This window comes from Meriones unguiculatus, chromosome 1 (genome assembly GCF_030254825.1).
Source record: "Meriones unguiculatus strain TT.TT164.6M chromosome 1, Bangor_MerUng_6.1, whole genome shotgun sequence".
Classification (NCBI taxonomy): Eukaryota; Metazoa; Chordata; class Mammalia; order Rodentia; family Muridae; genus Meriones; species Meriones unguiculatus.
This window is the reverse complement of record NC_083349.1, coordinates 178158291-178175604: the sequence shown is the minus strand read 5'-3', so window position 1 is coordinate 178175604 and position 17314 is coordinate 178158291. Positions and strand designations below refer to the sequence as shown.

The 17314-nt window shown below is 44.2% G+C and overlaps 1 protein-coding gene across 6 annotated transcripts in view; it reads left to right on the top strand.

Moving 5' to 3' along the window:
* LOC110559822 (tubulin-specific chaperone cofactor E-like protein) overlaps positions 1-17314 on the top strand; it is a 173465-nt gene that overhangs the window by 69821 nt on the left and 86330 nt on the right. The window lies entirely within an intron of this gene.

Sequence of the window (17314 nt, the reverse complement as noted above, 5' to 3'; positions counted from 1 at the left end):
GAAGCTGGGGCTCAAAGATTTAGTTAGAATAGCTTGCCAACAAGTTCCAGGAATGCTCTTGTCTCAGAGATTGTACATGTGTGGGATCCTTGGCTTTTACAGTGGTGTTGTGGATCTGAATTCAGGTCCTCACGCTTATGTTGCAAGAACTGTACTGACAGAGCTCCCCCCTAGAGCCCCAGTCACAGGCTATTTAACAACCCTTCCTTCCTGTCTGTCGCTAATTACACTGACTTTTCCATCCACTGGCACTTTAATGCCACTGCTTGGCTGCTTCTGTCCCCCAAGTGGAAGCAGGTAGCCCAGCTTTCAGCCTTTACCTGCATCCCTGTGGAGCCTTTTTTTAAAGCAGTGGTACTCTTCTTACACTTGAAGGCCTTGAAGTAGGAAGTATTTTGAGGGTCCTTCTAAGGTTTCATCAATAGAAGATGGGTAGAGGGAAGGTAGGGGTAACATGATCGCTTGTATTATTCTTGTGTCCTTCAAGGCTTTGAGTTCTTACACATTATTTGGCTTCTCAGCTTCCTTTAGCATAGGCCATGGTTAATCCACTTTCTGGTAAGCCAACTGGCCACATGCTTTGCTCTCAGCTGCCAACGGGAGTGATCAGATTTCAGACATTTTGTCAAGTGTCTATGCCAACAGAGCCACTAAGAGCTAAATGCACCCTTCTTCCCTTGGCCTGAGCCCTCAGGCTCTACTTGTAGACTTCCAATGGATCTATCTCTTAGTGACCAGAGTCTTTTTGTAACTACCCTCTCTGAGTGCGACATGATCTGATGCTAGCCAGCCAGGATATATGTATAGAAGGGCAGAGTAAGTAGACTAGTGCATTCTTATGGAGGCCTTTTAGAGGAACAGACTCACTGTAGGAGGGCTACAGTCAGCAGGGGTGTCAAAACCCCCATACACCTTCATTGCAGTCTGCTTGCCCTCTTCTAAGGATGGTTTACTTCTTAGATATGCTTTCAGTTGTATGTGGGCATGTGTGGTCTTACTGTGGAGCCCAGGCTAGCCTCAAACGCATGTTAGTTATTTATTTTAAATTAATTTATCTCTGTGTTGGGGAGGTCAGTTGTGTGGGTGCCTATGGAGTCCAGAAGAGATGTTCAGATTCTTTCGGACTGGAGTTAACAGGTAGTTTGTGAGTTGCCCAACAAGGGTGGTGGGAACCAAAGTCTGGTCCTCTGGAAAAGCAGGGAGCATTCTTGACCCCTTGAGCCATCTTTCTTGCCCCTGGCTGTGAACTCTTGGTGTTCCTTCCTCAGCCTTGTGAGTGCTAGGACAATAGGCATGCATCACCATGGCTGACTGGGTTATATTTTAATAGTGCCTGTATTTCAGTCTCCTCCCTGGACATAGTTTATGGGGATTTCATTGTAATATCCTTTTATTTAAGCTCATAAGCTAGCAGGTGCTATGCCTTGTGGCCTTGAATTCATAAGCTCTTCATTCTTGGCAGCAAGGGCTCAGTCACCCCGAGCCTTCCACGTGACCATGGGTGATAATTAGTTCTTTCACTTCACCACATGGAGGATTTAAAGACTGTCTTCTGTGAGCACCAGTATGATACCCACTGGCCTTTCCTGGGCAGAAACCAAGCACAGATTGCCCTCCATTACCTGAGAGTCTGCTGCTTGTAATTCATCTACTCCCTGCTACTAATTTAGTGCAAACAACAGGATCGACTCTGGACAAGTTAAGTCGGATCGGAGTTTAGTAAGAGAATAATGAATGCTGTGTGGCTCACAGAACTTACAAGAAGATTAGAGAATTACTCCTGGGCAGGATCAGTGGAACGCCAGGCCCAGCCAAGATTTCTGGATCCATGAATGAGCAGCATGCTTCTGACAGTGAAGGTTGACAGATCTCAGCAGGTGACAAGCCAGCATTGCCATCAGACCTTTGTAGCCATGCCCATGAATTTTCAGATCTATACTTGCTGCCAGTAACCTCTGAGGAACTAGAGAGGTGGCTCAGCAGTTAAGAGTGCTCCCTGCACTTGCAGAAGACCCAGGTTTGATTCCTGGTACCCACAATGCTGCTCAAAACTGTCTGTAACTCCACTTCCAGGGATCTGATGCCCTCTTGTGACCGCCATGGGCTCCTACACACATGTGGACAGACACACACACACACACACACACACAATAAGCACACACAAGCTGCCATGCCTGGATCTTTGCTTAGTACTTAAGATTTAAAATGACAGGTTTTTGTCATTTTCTCTCTTCTAGTTGTTGGGGAAACACAGAAAGAGTATGTTCTCTTTCATGTTTGAGCTTCTTTCAGCTGCTTGTATCCCCTGTGTTTGGACTTCTCCCTCCTCCCCCAAGGCCCCGACAGAAGCATATTCAGATACTAGATAGCCAAAGTTGACTACTGTCATCCACTACAATGCCTACTCCCCAGCAGTTTTTATATAAATCTCTTGGTGAATTTATTTTTGAGCCCCTGAGATGCTCCATGAAATGCCAGAGCTATTATGCACTTAAAAAGGAACTGTGGACCTGGTGACATGGCACAGCAGGTAAAGGTGCGTGCCACCAAGCCTGACAACATGAGTTCTATCTACTGTGTGCACACAGTGAGAAGAGAAAACCAGCTCCTGAAAATTCCTGGTATGCCTCCATATGTGCCATGGAGCCCACACCCATACCCACATCCACAACATAAATGAGTATAATACAGTTTTTAAAGTAACTTTAGTGGCATTTACGCTTGACAACAAGAGGAAGTGACAGACAAGACAGTGTATAGTGTAGGTATATATAAGTACAGTGTGTTCAGTGTGCATTGTAAAGTAAGAGTGGTGACACATGAGCAGACCATTGGCACTGTGTCCGCCCTTTGCTCTTCCAATGCCATACATTACGTCTTCCTAAAACACTGGCGAAGACACGTGTCCCTCGTGTCGTTAGTGCACTAGTGTCATAGTGACTCCTTAGGAAATCCAGGGTTTGCACTGGGTCAGCAGGGTTTTAGTTTCCCGAAAAGGTACATCCGTTTGTTTCAGAGAAGACGTTTCTCTTCCTGTGGCTTGGCCTACTGCTGGTGGCAGCCTTACTTTTGATTTCCTCTACTCTGGCTTCCACCACAGTCTTCCCTAGTTTGCTTCCCTGAGCCCTTCCTTCTCTCTGATTCCTTGCCTTGTGTCGGTTAGACATGACGTCACTTTAGGAATCAGTGCGGAAAGCAAGCCAGATTGTCTCTGAGTGACGAATGAAGGGCCATGATGGCGGGATGAGAGTCCCTTAGGGCAGCGGAACTGGTGAGTCAGTTGTTTTCTCCACATCTGTTTGGTTGTGAATGGTCCTTTCACCAGCAGTATCACTAAGGACGATCCAGAGATTTAGAGTCTGTTTTCCTACCCCAGAATAAAATGTTTAAGGCACAGAAGGGAGCCATACCTCAGTGTTGTGTGTTTTATAAGTGTAACAGTTCAGTAATTGCCTGCAGGTGCTCAGTGACCCTTTTCCTTGCCATCTCTTGCTGGGTGGAGCCTCCTTGCCATGCCTTCTTATGGTAGATAACCGACTAGCATGGAACTGAGTCATGCGACATAGGCTGCATGTTTATTTACTTGGTGAAACAACCAAAGAAGAAAATCCTCTGTTCTCTGTCTCTTGGCCTTTGCACATCCCATGTCTGCCCTGCTGGTCAATAGGCCCGTTCTTTAGAGCCCTCTTGTGTGCCTTGCCTCCCAGGGCCTGGAGGAGCGGTGGTGTACTGTTTCACGGTAAGTTGAGTGTGCTGCAGGTGGCTGGAAAGATGTCCTTCCTCTCCTGGCTGGCCGTGTTTCAGTTACTGGATTCTTCTGCTTCACCAGGAGAACTTCTAGGAATTTACTGGAGATCCTAGCTGGGGTTCAGGGACATCTTACTTTATTTACTGAACACTTACTATAAACCAAGGGGTACTGGGCCAGAAACTGGGGGTGCAATGACAAACAGCAGTACCTGAGAGGCTTGCTTTAGGGCCTCCTTGCATTCTTCTTTTCTGCTCTCATCCATTTCATACCTTTAGCCAGTCCTGTGGCTCTAAATGCCATCTGTGCATTCATCACCCTGACCTGCCCCTCCATTACAGACCACTCTTCCCAGTTAATCGGCTTGACATCTCACCTGGATGTTGAAACATAGTGTCTGAAATCAAGCTTCTGATGTGTTCCCGGCCACACCCGACCCTCCTCCACACATCTGCCCTCTGCTCCCTCCTCACTCCCTCTGTTCCTGCCCTGAGCTCTTGGGACAGCTGTGGAGTCACTCAGACTTCTTTCTCCTTGGCCTTTTTCTAGACCATCTGGGTTCTTTTCTTTTTAAGTTGGGCTTTCACAAACTATCCACATATGGCTTCTTAAATTCTGTCTGTCATGTTCTCAAGTCCAAATCTTCACTGTGTCTCAGCTGTACTGTGCTATTACACAGCCTGGTAACCTGGCTGTGAGCACACCGGTTGATGTAAACTCAGGTTTATATATTTCAAACAACAAGCAGGGACCCGCTTGCTGGTGACCAGCATGTCTAGTTCACTGTCACCTCAGGCTTTGGTACTCTCTCCCAGTTTGGACTGTACCAAGCAGGTTCCCTGTGTGGCTTTCTCTCTTGCTGTCACCTTATTTGAGATTCTTCCTCAGCATACCCTAGCTAAAATAAACCACCTTTGCCTCCCGTGATTCCCTTAACTTAGTTTGATTTTACTCGTCTGTTTCCAACACTTGATTTGCATTATATTGTCTGTCCATTCCTATGTCAGTCCCTTCATCCCTCCCACACATGGTACTGTCAACTGGGCAGAAGTAGAAATATTTTCTGCTTGGTGCTGTCCTCTTTCTCCAGGACCTAGAACGTTGCCTGCCAGTGTAGTACTGCTCAGTGTATGACTCATAGCATGAGGAAGGTGATTGGGTCAGGGAAAAGAGCACCCTTCCCTAGAAAACATTTGTGTTAACCTACTGAAAGTGAGAGAGGGATATTCTGGATGGTCTTTTCACAAACTAGTGAAAAGTGGACTGTGGGAAGCAATGAAGTGGAGTAAGAGAAGGGACCGAGATGGGCTGCTGAGTCCTTATCTGTCCTTTTTCTTACTGTGAGTAGGAAATTGCTGGAAGTCTAATGGGGTGGGGAGAGTTGGTTCAAAGGGTTCTGCTTACCAGGAGGTCCTGAGAGAGACCTGGAGAGTGAATTACCAATGAAGACTGTAGGAAACAGTGCTGGACCCTGTAGGTTTTTTTGGTTTTTTTTAGAGGATATCCATGTTACACGAAATTATAGAATTTAATCCTCGGGAAACACATTGCACATTTCTGCCCCTTTTCAGGTATTTACAGTCACAATCCCTCTGGGGGAATACAAACATGAGTGAGCAGCGGGAGCCTCGTGCTCACGGCCCTAGCACATGTGTGTTGTTTCCCCTCTGTCCTTTACCAGATGCCTGTCACACTGCTTTTGTTTCCCAGTTTCCCTTTGTCTTGTGTTTGCTTCCTCTCTCCTTCTCCTCAGGGAATGGATTTAAATTGTTTCCTTAGCACTGAACTAGTACGTAGCCCTCTGTTTAACTTTAAAGAGAGAAGAAAAGGACGAAAGGAGGCAACTTCCTTTCGGATGTTGACTTGTCATATATCTTTGGGGGCACAGTGGCTTCTTGTTTCTTGAGCACAGTAGGGGGAAGCAACTGAACTGATTTGGAGTGTTTTATCCAGACCTTAAAATTTCATACTTTATCAAAAGAGTTCTAAGAGCCAAGACTCCAGACAATAGCTGATGGACAGGAATGTCGCTGTCGGAGACCAGGGGCAAGGCCAGGAGCAGCTTCCTTAAGCTTTTCTTTGCTTCACTCCCTCAAAAACTGGTCCCTTACTTTGTACCCTAAGGGATCCTTGAGATGTCCTGGAAAGGCTTCTTTATGATGTCCAGGATTCTGCTGCCAGTTCCTCAAGTGCTTACTTAGTTGTCACCAGTGGTATGCTTTGTGAAGTAGGGAGAGTGGTTTTTTTCCTGCTAGCGACTAATGGCTTTTCTTAGCCGAGTTGATTGTATCTCCCTGTGACTGTGAGACAGGGTGGCAGGCTGTATTTGGCACCACCCTGATGAAGGCTCGTTTTGTCTCCGACGCTGGAGGAATCCTAGTGCACTGTGTCCGTTACCTCATATTCCTTCCACACAGAGGACCTGCTGTTGAGAAGAACATTCCTCCCCTGAACGCGGGTCTCCTGGGGTTCTCCGCATTGCCAAGCTCCATCATCCTCCGTCAGGGTGGTGACACAGCACTGCTCACATTCAGCTGAGAGTCTGACAGGAGACAAAAGGGGCTTTCTCCTCCTGGCTCCTCGGAGACCCTCTGAAATGTTAGCTTTCTCTGTGGCTTGCAGGCTTTGTCATTCCAGTCACCCAGGATTTGGTTTTGACTTCTTGCCTCTTTCTCAGCCTCAGCCCAGCAGGAGGTAGCTAGCTGCCTTCCTAATCTTGATGGCAGTTACAGATGAGTATTTCAGTATACATGCAAAGGCGAGGGGGAATGAGGCCTCCCAAGTCTCCTGGTTCTGGGAACGTTGTCATTGTTCTCTGAGCTTCAGCTTTGGCCAGAACAAACAGCGAACTTTATCTTTTTGTTGGTGGTGATGGGTAGTTTTTTTTTTCCACTTTTTAGAATGAAAAATAATATTGAAAAATACTAAGAATAATAAAACACTCATTTTCCACTATTAGGAACTGATGAGAGTTAACTTTTCACATTTTTACTGTATTCAATTAAAAAGAAACAATATTTCAGAAAAATTGGGATGCTTTTTGCCTCTCCTCCAATCCTATTTTGTTGTAAAGTAACCAGAGCAAGATTTTTTTAATTTATTTTTTTAAAGATTTAATTTTGTAATTGTGTGTGCATGTGTGTGCGTGTGTGCGTATGTGTGTGTGCGCATGCACACATGAGTGCAGGGGCCCACAGAGGTCAGAAGAGTTCAGCAGATCCCCTAGAACAGTTTTGAGCTTGAGTCCTCTGTAGAACCAGTAAGTGTTCATAACTACTGAGCCATTTCTCCAGCTCCTCGTGCCAAAAGCTCGATGAGGATCCTTGGCATCCCTTTGAAAAACCACCTACAAAATATGAAGTAGAATTTATACTTCTGTGTCAGTGAAGTGCATGATCTCTAGCATTTCCACCTGGTCTTTTCAGTTTGTGTTTTATTGGAAACAGTATTAAACTCTAATGCCAGCTTTATCAGTTTTGTATTCTAAAGGCCTGTGGTCACCTTTAATTTCAGCATTCTGGAGGCAGAAGCAAGTGGATTTCTGTGAGCTCAAAGCCAGCCTGGTCTACAAAGTGAGTTCCAGGGCAGCATGGCTATAGGGGTTTTGAAGAAACCCCTATCTCAAAAAATACGTATATACTCTTTGAGAACAACTGTGTACATTGATACAGCATGCTGTGTTCTTATCAACAGCCAGGTCCGTCTCTGTGAGTCCCTCTCCCATCCTTGATGCGGTTGACCGGCTCAAGCCTTTGCTGGTCTTGTGCATGCAGCCACAGCTGCTATTAATAGCCCATTTCACGTTAAAGGGAGTCCTTTTTCCTGTTTGAAGATCACTTACAGTACTCCCCTAAATTTTGTATGTGCAGTGTGGCTTTCACCTGTGAGGAATTGATATTTGTGTCACTTCACACAGAACATGAGGGCTCCCCTTCCCTGCCCTCCTGGCGTGAATTCCATGGTCTGTGATGCTGCTTCTGTCCTGTGTCTTGCATTTTTATTCATGGTTGTATTTCAGGTCCCTGATCTGGTCCATCTGTATATTTGGGTATATTTATGCATACTTGAACCTCTACAAGGTCACAAAGTGACACTGTCTTAGTTCCCAGCAAGAGTAAGCCTCTTCCCTACTGTTGTTTTTCAGATTTTGTTAGTTCTTGTAGGGCTGTTTCTGTCCCACGTAGGCTTTAGGAGTGTAAGCATCCCAAAAGCCCTGCTGTAGCTAGGTGGTGAACACAGTAAATTGCTGCCAAGATGGAGAGAGTGAGCACCGTGCCTCGCTGCCTGCCCTGCGTTCGCAGAGGCTCTCTGTGGAATAGGAACATCCTGTGTCCTTCACAAGCGCTTCCTGCTTCTTAGAGTCCCGCACACTGTTAGGGTCCTTTCTAGGTTCTTTCTTACCTTTTGTTACTCTTTCAAACGAGACCCCTTTTTCCATTTCTAGTTGGTCATTGTTGGTGAATAGGAAGGCCACAGACGGTTCTGCATGCTGATCATTTGTCATTCTTAATGGCATATGGAGTCGTTCATATTTACTTTCTTGGGGATTTCTCTGCACACCGTTATTTCCTCAAATAAGTTTGTGCCTCTCATTTCTTTTCCTTGAATAGGTCTTCTAGTGGGATGTTTAAAATGACAGGCAGGCTGGGGTGTAGCTCAAATGGTAGAACACCTGCGTAGCATGTGCGATGGGGGCTCTGAGTCAGCCCTTAGAGCCACCCAGACTGAAAAGCAGCAAGAGAAGCCGTCAGTTGAAGGTTCAGTATGAAGCATTCTGATATGAAATTGGACTTTTACTGAGTTGTGGTAGTTTTTTTTCTTGGCTTTCTAGGGTGCTTCCTTGATCACTGAACTGCACTAGGTTTTATAGAAAATTCTTTTTGCATTTTGATTAACATGGTCTTCCGTTAGTCTGGATTTTAACAATATGTTTGCTTTGAACCATTTTTGCATTTCAGTGTTCTACTAGTTATGGAATAAGAAATACCCTTTATAAGCAGGTAGGGTTTAATTTCACGTTGTTTTTAATGTATTTATTTTCAAATGTAAAATTGACCTGTGATAATTTTCTGCTCTTCCAGGTTTGTAAGTGGTGCATGAGCTTTGTAAAATGAGTTGGGTTCATAATTTCATATTTTTCCAGTAAGTATTTTATTTAGCTTTTAGAGTTTCTACACATTGTCATTCCTCTTCTGATCTGGGAGGTCTGTGTCTTGGTTTCTGCATTGCCTTATTTTCATCTTAATGGACAATGCTTCCATGAAATCTGAATGAAAAATTTAAACTTGAAGCAAAAAGAACATCTTTCTACTCATATGCTTAGCAGCCATGAAATACTTTGTTCCCCAGGCAACCACTGATAGGGATTTCCTGACAAAATTTCACTGCATTTCTGTGCTAAATTTCTGTGCAAAGATGGTCACCAAGCAGTTGGCGAGGTGCTGTCTTACTTTTCAGCATCACTCCCTAGGGAGACTCTTGCCACGTGAAAAGCACGCTGTCAGTGTTCATCACCTTTTACATTTCAAGTAATTTCCCTCCTGCCTTTCCCCTTTATCTTGATGGATCCTACTAAGTGGTTATCTTATATCAGGATCCATCTTAAGTTTTAATAAATTTGGGAGGGGTGTGTGGGGGTGTGTGTGATGTGTGCGCATGCATAGGCCGAAGGACACCAGGTGCCCTCCACTGTCACTTTCTGCCCTATTCCCTTTGGAATAGACTGTCACTTAGCCGAGAGCCAGTGGTCAGCTGTCCCAACAGTTCCCGGTCCCCATCCTCAACAGTGCTGAGGTTAGGCCCAGCTGTTTACATGGATACTGCTATCTGAATACAGGCTTTCGTGCTTGCCAGCAAATACTCTGAGCCACTGAGGCATTTTTCTAGCCCCACATTATGGTTCTTGATCAGGTTTCTTGCCCTACAACTGACATATAGTACATTTTCACCCTCTTTATGTTTCTGAATTTTGACAGTCTCATTATGTAACCTTAACACAAAACCAGAATCTAAAATTCTCATCGTCTAAAAAATATTTTCTCGTCAACCTTTTTCTCTTACTCCTACCCTCTGTCAACTACTGCTTGTTGTTTTGGCTTCTCTAGAATAGCACACCCATAGGATCTATACAGTCTGTAGCCCCCTTTTAATTGAAATATTTATTAGGATTAACTGTAGGTTCACATGTGGTTGCAAAAAGAATATTCGACAAATAATAGCACCCAGTTTCCTGTCGAGGCGGTGTCCTGCAGAACTGTAGTGCAGCGCCACAGCCACAGCCGAGGGCAAACCACAGCCGAGGGCATGGCGTTCACCAGGCCGCTGACCTTACTTGGATTTTCCAGCTTCTGCTTACTTGCCGTATGTGTGTCTGTGTCTGTGTGTCTGTGTGTTTCTCTGTGTGTGTATGTGTCTGTGTGTTTCTGTGTGTGTCTGTGTCTGTGTTAGTTCTATGCATTTTCTTATGTACCTACGTTCTTTTAACCAGTTTACTTAAACACCTGAAAGGGCCTCTGGATTTGCTCCACATTGTGGGTGCGAGGAGGGAAGGTGTTATGTGTGTGTGTGTGTGTGTGTGTGTGTGTGTGTGTGTGTGTGGTGTGTGTGTGTATGTGGTGTTTATATGTATGTGTGTGTATGTGTGTGTATGTGGTATATGTATGTGGTGTGTGTATGTATGTATGTGATGTGTGTGTGTTGCAGGGAGGGATGCTATGTAAATCTGCTGGACGTGGTGGTGTGTACTAGTAATCTTGGGAGGCTGGGCTGAGACTAGAGGTTTGCTGTGGTTTGCTGTGAGCCAGTATCGCCTAATTGATGAATTCCAGGTCAACAAGAGACCCTGTCACTCAAGATTGTCCACTTGGCTCTGTGAATACACATACACATGTGTGTGCACACAGGTGGGGAAGAAAACTGTTCAGGTACTGCTTGTGATAGCCTGTTTAGCATATGGTAGATCTTTCTCATATACACTAGAAATAGATGTATGTTGTTGGGTGGTATTTGTAAGGCCAGTTAGGTCATGCTGTTCATACTACTCAGAATTGTTAATGGCTTCTTTATGCTTGTTTCTTCATGTCTGCCATTACTGACAGAAGTATTAGTGTCTTCAGCTCGCCTCTGCCTCCTGTGTATGTGGACCACAGCACACTCATTAATTCTTAAATTCACGTTTGTCACTTACCAGTGAATGATAAGACACTTTTTTTCTTTTAGTTTTCTCTCAGATGCTGTTTCATTTGTCATCTACACACACATTTCTAGCCCAGGTTGTATGCCCTTGATGTTAACTCATTGCTTCCTTAAGTTTGGAGAGGTGTGCATTACAAGGTGAACTTACAAAGCCATTTTTATTACAGTCCTGGTTGTATTGGTAGATGTATGTAGATTGAAAGAATTTTAACTGCTGTGTGGCAGTTGTGTGAATACTATCATCACAGGAATCACATTTCAGCCCTTAACTGATAATTTGGGCAACCTTGAGTTAAAGAAATTGTGATTTGGCCAGGTGTGGTGCACGTGCCTGTAATCCCAGCACTAGGGGCTTAGAGGTGGGAAGGTTGTGAGTTCAAGGCCATCCTGGGGCCCTTAAATAATTGTTCTTTTAATGATACAAAAAATGAGGCTATTTAGATGCTGTGCTGTATGTGAAGGTAAGAGTAAGTAGTTAATAGAAGTGTGTTAAAGTGAGACCCTTGAGGAAGTCTGGTGGGAAAGGTCTATAGCTTTAGCTAATCAAGAAAATAAGCCTTGCAGTGGAGGCAATTGAACAGAGAGAAATCAAACGTTAGGACCACACAGGTGTGTGTGGCAGAATGAGAAATGAGGCACACTCCCACAGCCCCAGGATATGAAAGCTGAGACTGGAGGATCTTGAGGCCCAAGGCCACATGGTCTACATGGTAAGACCCTTCAAAAAATGGGGAGAAGAATAAAGGAGCCATTGAAGAACAATTGAAAAGGGATATTTGAATGCAGGAGTGAGAAGCAAGTTTCTAGAATAGTGCTCATTATTACAGGGAGCCACTGAGGGGGTTCCAGCTAGGAGAAATGATGGCCTAGAGAAAAGCTCGTGTTCTCAGTCTGCCTTAGCTCTGAAGCTTCAGGTTAATGAACAGGCTCTGACTATATTTCTATAAAGTATGTGACAGATGATCTGTAAGGTTCCTTCTGCCTCCAACATGTGATACTTACGTGCCTGAGTAAGTAGAGTCACTGTGGCTTTAATAAAGCTGTCAGTAAAGTGTGAAATCCGCTACAGAACATTGAGGTGCCCTCTGTGCTATGCTGTGGCTATGGTGTGGTGTCAGAGTGAGAGAAGGTATATTGTGTATACAGAAGGTGTATATATAAAGAAGGCATAAGGCATATTGCAGCGGAAATTAGGTGGCCAGAGGATACTTGGAATATAGTTTTGACTCTCTCATACTGCCTCAGGAGCAAAGATAAATTCTTTTCTTCTCATTATTTCAGGGATTATATTTAACCAAGTGGGCCACAGGGAATTTTCCATGTTTTACATGTTACATTTTAAAAAATATTATTTATCTTTACTTCATGTGCATTGGTGTTTTGCCTGCATTTATATCTGTATAAGGACATCAGATCCCCTGGAACTAGAGTAATAAACAGTTGTGAGCTGCCGTATGGGTGCTCGGAATTGAACTCGGGTCCTCTGGAAGAGCAGCCAGTGCTCTTAACCACTGAGCCGTCTCTCTAGCCCCACATGTTATTTAAGAAGAGACCTTTACCAGGAACTTCTGAGCACAGGTACACAGTACATGGACTTTTACTCACTTAAGAAGCAGGGCTTGTAAATATTAAATGCTCGTTAATAGCTAGATAGAGATCCTGGTCCATAGGCTGTAAGTTGAGAAGTTGGTTTTCAAGAATACTTTATAGTCAGAAACCATTTCGGTCGTCTGAGACCACAGCTTTGGGAAGACACTGAGCAGATGCTGTTTGAATCTCAGGTGTCCCAGTGCAGACAGTGTTCAGCTTGGGTGGACTTGAGTAACAGATAAAATACCCAGATTAAAAGACTAGGAAATGTGTTTCTAAAATGTACCAGGCTTTTGTAAAATGAAGACAGTCTGTCCTGGAGCCACCCTAAATTCACAAGCTGCTTAAGGGTCTCATGCAGTGCCTAACATACATACAAAACCTTAGAAGAGCTAGAAGAGTAGACTCCAGCCGCCTCCCTGGGTTTGCCTCTAGAATCATACCTCAGAAGTGCCCTCCAAGGGCACACTCACTGTTAACCTCTGTAGTAGACCTGGGGTCGGAGTGGGGTGCCCAGCTCAAGCACTGTGCTTCCTGTTTGATGTCCAAATCAGCAGGGTGCTTCCAGGCTCTTAACTCCAGGAATGTTGCTTGAACTTGAGTCTGGTGATTACTAAGCCGCTACCCAGACTGTCCTCATGCCATGTCTGCTGCATCCATGCAGAGCTGACTGATACTGGCAGATACTGCCACGCTGCAAGGGAGTGTGGGAAATGTAGTTTTCCACTTTTAAATTCTGCAGTATAGGAAGGCCTACTGGGAAGAGATTCAACATATATAGACAAAAATCATCTAGTTTATGTATTGAAAGAAAATGTGTCAATTAAGACCATTAATACGAGTTGCTTGAATTTATAAGGCACATGGGGGCAAGAGAGCTATAAATAGATTAATAAGACATTTAGGAGAAAGGAATCAAACTGTTAATTGATTAAAGGCAGTGGAGGGAAGAGATACAACAGGAAGGAACTAGACTGACTGTTCAGTTTTTGGCTAGAAAATTGGACAGTTTCCCATACTGTTTACTAGGACATGGAAGATGGGAAGAAAAGGTAACTAGGGGTAGCCATGGGTTATTTCTGTACATGTTGATTTCGGGAAATGTATTGGACATTATGGTGTCCCCACTAGGGATCATTTAGTTTGTAAATGGACTTGCTCATTTGCAGCAGTGGGTCTGGCTGCTGCACCAGAAATGGCTTGACGTATAGATAGTGTTTATGGTTGAAATCTATTCATTTGTCTGCAGTGTCAAGTGAGTCTAGAAATAGAAAAGTTATCATTAAGTTTTAGTTCATATTGAGGTAGGTTTATGGTTTATTATTCTCTCATCCCATTGTTGAATTTTTTTTCGCCCTGGAAGGACTCCTAGGGACTCTATTTCTTCTATCCTTTCTTGTTTCAGAATTTCTCCTAGCTAAAATTATTGCTGAGCAGAATTGGGTTGGGGCAGTGGCCTTGGCTGTTCTTCCTCACCGGCTTGCCTGGTGGGTAATGGCAGCCAGCACCCACCCCTCTCTCACCATGCCCTTGACTTCTTAGGATTTTATGTTTCTGCTGACTGATTCCTAGACCACAGTGCATCTGGTGTCTTTTCTTCTCTCGGTGTGTTTGCTTTTAGACTGCATTCTGCCTCTGCTTTTAACTTCTTTCTTCCCTCCATTCTTTTCCCTATGGTATGTGCTTCCATTTCTGTGGTTTACGTTGTTTGTGTATGAAAGTGGACATGTCTCAGGCTGCTGAAACATGGCATGTGTTAGCCCTCCTTGACCCCTTTGTTATTGCTTCTTTTCTTCTAGGAAGAGTTTGGAGGCTGGGGTATTGCTCTTGTTTCTAGTTTTCTGTAGTCTGGAGGAGAAACATTTAAGTTGTGGTCAGGTCATTTAACCATATGGGTCCCACTGCCATTTTTTGAGTAGCAGGATCACAGTTGTCTCTGAGTGTGTGAAGACAGAGAGAAAGAGGAGAGAGAGAGAGAGAGGTAGAGAAGAGGCAGGGGTCCTTTTTGCTGGGCCCCTGGCAGCAGTGACCAGTGATGACATTACAGGTGCCTAAGCAAACTGGGAGTGGGCTAGTACATCAAGATTTGTAAAGTAACATTCCTCCTTTTTCCTATAATTGAAAAGGGTGGGGAGGAGGGAGGGAGGGGTGGTGAGGTGGGAAGGAGGACATTAGACTGCTTCTCATGCAAGGCAAATTAAAGCATATAAATGCAGCTTCACTGGAAGCAGCTCTTGGTTGTCATGTAAGGGAGAGACAGACAGACAGAGATAACAAAATGTCCAGGTTTCATGGTGAAGAGGAGGGGAAGGTCCTGCCCTGGAAAGTTCAGGGGATGGGATTTGTTAGCCATGCACTGCAGCAGATAGGGACAGAGGAATGCTTGGAGAACCTGGAGCTGTTTGTTCCAGGCCTAAAAGCACAGCATTCCAGCCTTTTGTTAATAATAAATGGACAATGGGCGAAAAATCTTTTCTGGATACTTCCTGACACTGTGGTGGCGAGAGGGAGGCCAAAAGGCTGAAATGTTGACCAAGCTGAGAAAGAGCAGGCTGTTTTGAGGCTGTGCAGAATTGAGGAGAACATCTGTGGCTGGGCGGGAAAGTACGGGTCCGGCTTGTCGCGGTCTGGAGAGAGGATAGACCGAGACTGGAGCACCTGTAGGTATTGCTTTGGTGCTGTCACGGATGTAGGAGACACCTGGGTCTGACAGGATACTGAAACATATATACGGGCAGAAGCCAAAGTTAAGTCGGTTAGGGAGAAAATCCCTTTAGGTGTACATTTGAAACTTGAGAGAGTGAACAGAAATGGAGGAAGAGAAACCCTCCTTGAAAATAGGAACCTCCATTTACCCAATCTCTGGCAGTAATTAAACGGTTTTATTTTGGATCTGTCATCCAAGGGAAAGTTTGGTTGCAGAGGCATGTGAACTTAGAGACCCTTACATTGGGCACTAGATGTAGAAACCTGAAGTTCTCTAGAAGACATCCCAGAGGAGAATCTGGAGCAGTGGACGAAAGGACTGTTCCCATTGGGCAGGTAAGAGTCAGTGACCTGTAGGTAGGTAGGCGTCCCAAGAGCAAGGTTTTGTTTTCCTCTAGTCATATTGCCAGCCTCTGTCATGGGAGGCTTCAGATGCCTTCTCAGTCCTTTTCATATGTAGGAGACCTTAATCCTAGAGCTGCTACTATCAGGTCTAGACAGTCTATTTTGTTACCACACTCAAAAAAAAAAAAAAAAAAAAAAAAAAGAAAGAAAGAAAACAGATGTAATTCTTTTTACCATTCCTTTAGCTAAAAGACAATAAATGTTCATAGCAGTCTCAGCTATGTCTCATGGATACAAGGCCTAAGGATGCAGAGTTTTAAGTTATAAAGATCTAAGAAAATGTTTGAGGGTCTAAGAAAGTGTTCTAATGTTGGTAAATGCAGGTTGTATGAAGGAAAGCTTCTAGGAAAATATTTGAGGGTCTAAGAAGGTGTTTTAAGATTGATAGATATAAGTTTTGAAGGTTGGAAGGTCTAAGGTGATTTAAGGTATCCTAAATAAATAAAAATGTTTCATATTTCTCCCTGTTGTTCTACTACTGTTATAACTGTCCAGAGCTCTTGCTTGTTTGAATCTGGGCTCAAGCCCTGGGAGACAGTTCTGCAGGCTGTGGTCCCTCTTGAGGAGAGTTGAGTCTTGGGTTTTCTAGGGTGTGTGTATGCTTTACTGTCAGAAGCTCCATAGCAGCAGGGATACAATACTAATACTTGATTTGTATATGAACTTAGAATGTACAAGGGTTTGGTTACTCACCAGTTGTTTTATTTATGGCTGCCTTTCAGGTGGAAAGAGAAGGACTTAGCATCCTCCATTTGCTAATGAGGAAGCAGATCCAGAGGATGGTGCGGGCTGCAAAGTCATCATAGCAATCACAACATAGACTTGAAAGTCAGGGCCTGTGCTATTTTTACTATGCGCCATTTTTCTCCTCCACCTCTCAGCACAAAGTCTTCCCGTGTCATCAGTGTCCTACTAACCGTATTATGACATTATTGTACTGAGTAGAAGCCAGGAGAGTGGGAGCACTGGAGCATAGTGCTTCGTGACTATGGAGTTCTGATCCTTAATTAACCGTAGAGTGTCTTAGTTATGGCAAAACTAATGGTGAATCCTTCCCCCTCTCTGGTATACAGGAGACTCATATCATCCATCAAATCAGACTTAATTCCTCCAACGCTAGCAGTGGATACAAAAATGTCCATGTAGGAATTTAATATTGGGGACCCTGTTGTCACTTTTATAATCCATTGTCCTCTTACTGTGCTTTGTCTTTTTATTCCTGCCCTGATGGCACAATATCTTTATTTATGGTCTTCTTTTTCCAGGAATGAGTCCTTGATCCTTTCATAACTGTCTTGTATTTTACTGAGGCCAGGCTGGAACATTCAAATAAGGCTTTATTGAAAGATCTGGATAATAGCTGAAACACATGTGTTGTTCTAGAAATTATGGCTTCTTGGAGCTTTGAGAAACTGCCCCCCTACTTCCCCTATATTACCAAGAAACGGGTGCTTAGTTAGGCCTTTTCCTTTCTCAGTGGTCACACACACACACGTACACACACACACAGAGACGTGTGTGTATGTATGTATATACCACTCAAGATAACCAGGGCTACTCAGAGAGATCCTGTCTCAAAAGAAAGAAAACAAGAAAAGACAGCCTGTGGAGGGATTGGCTTTATACTATTGCCTGTTGCCTTTGTACTGTCTGATTCTCTAGGTGGTTTTC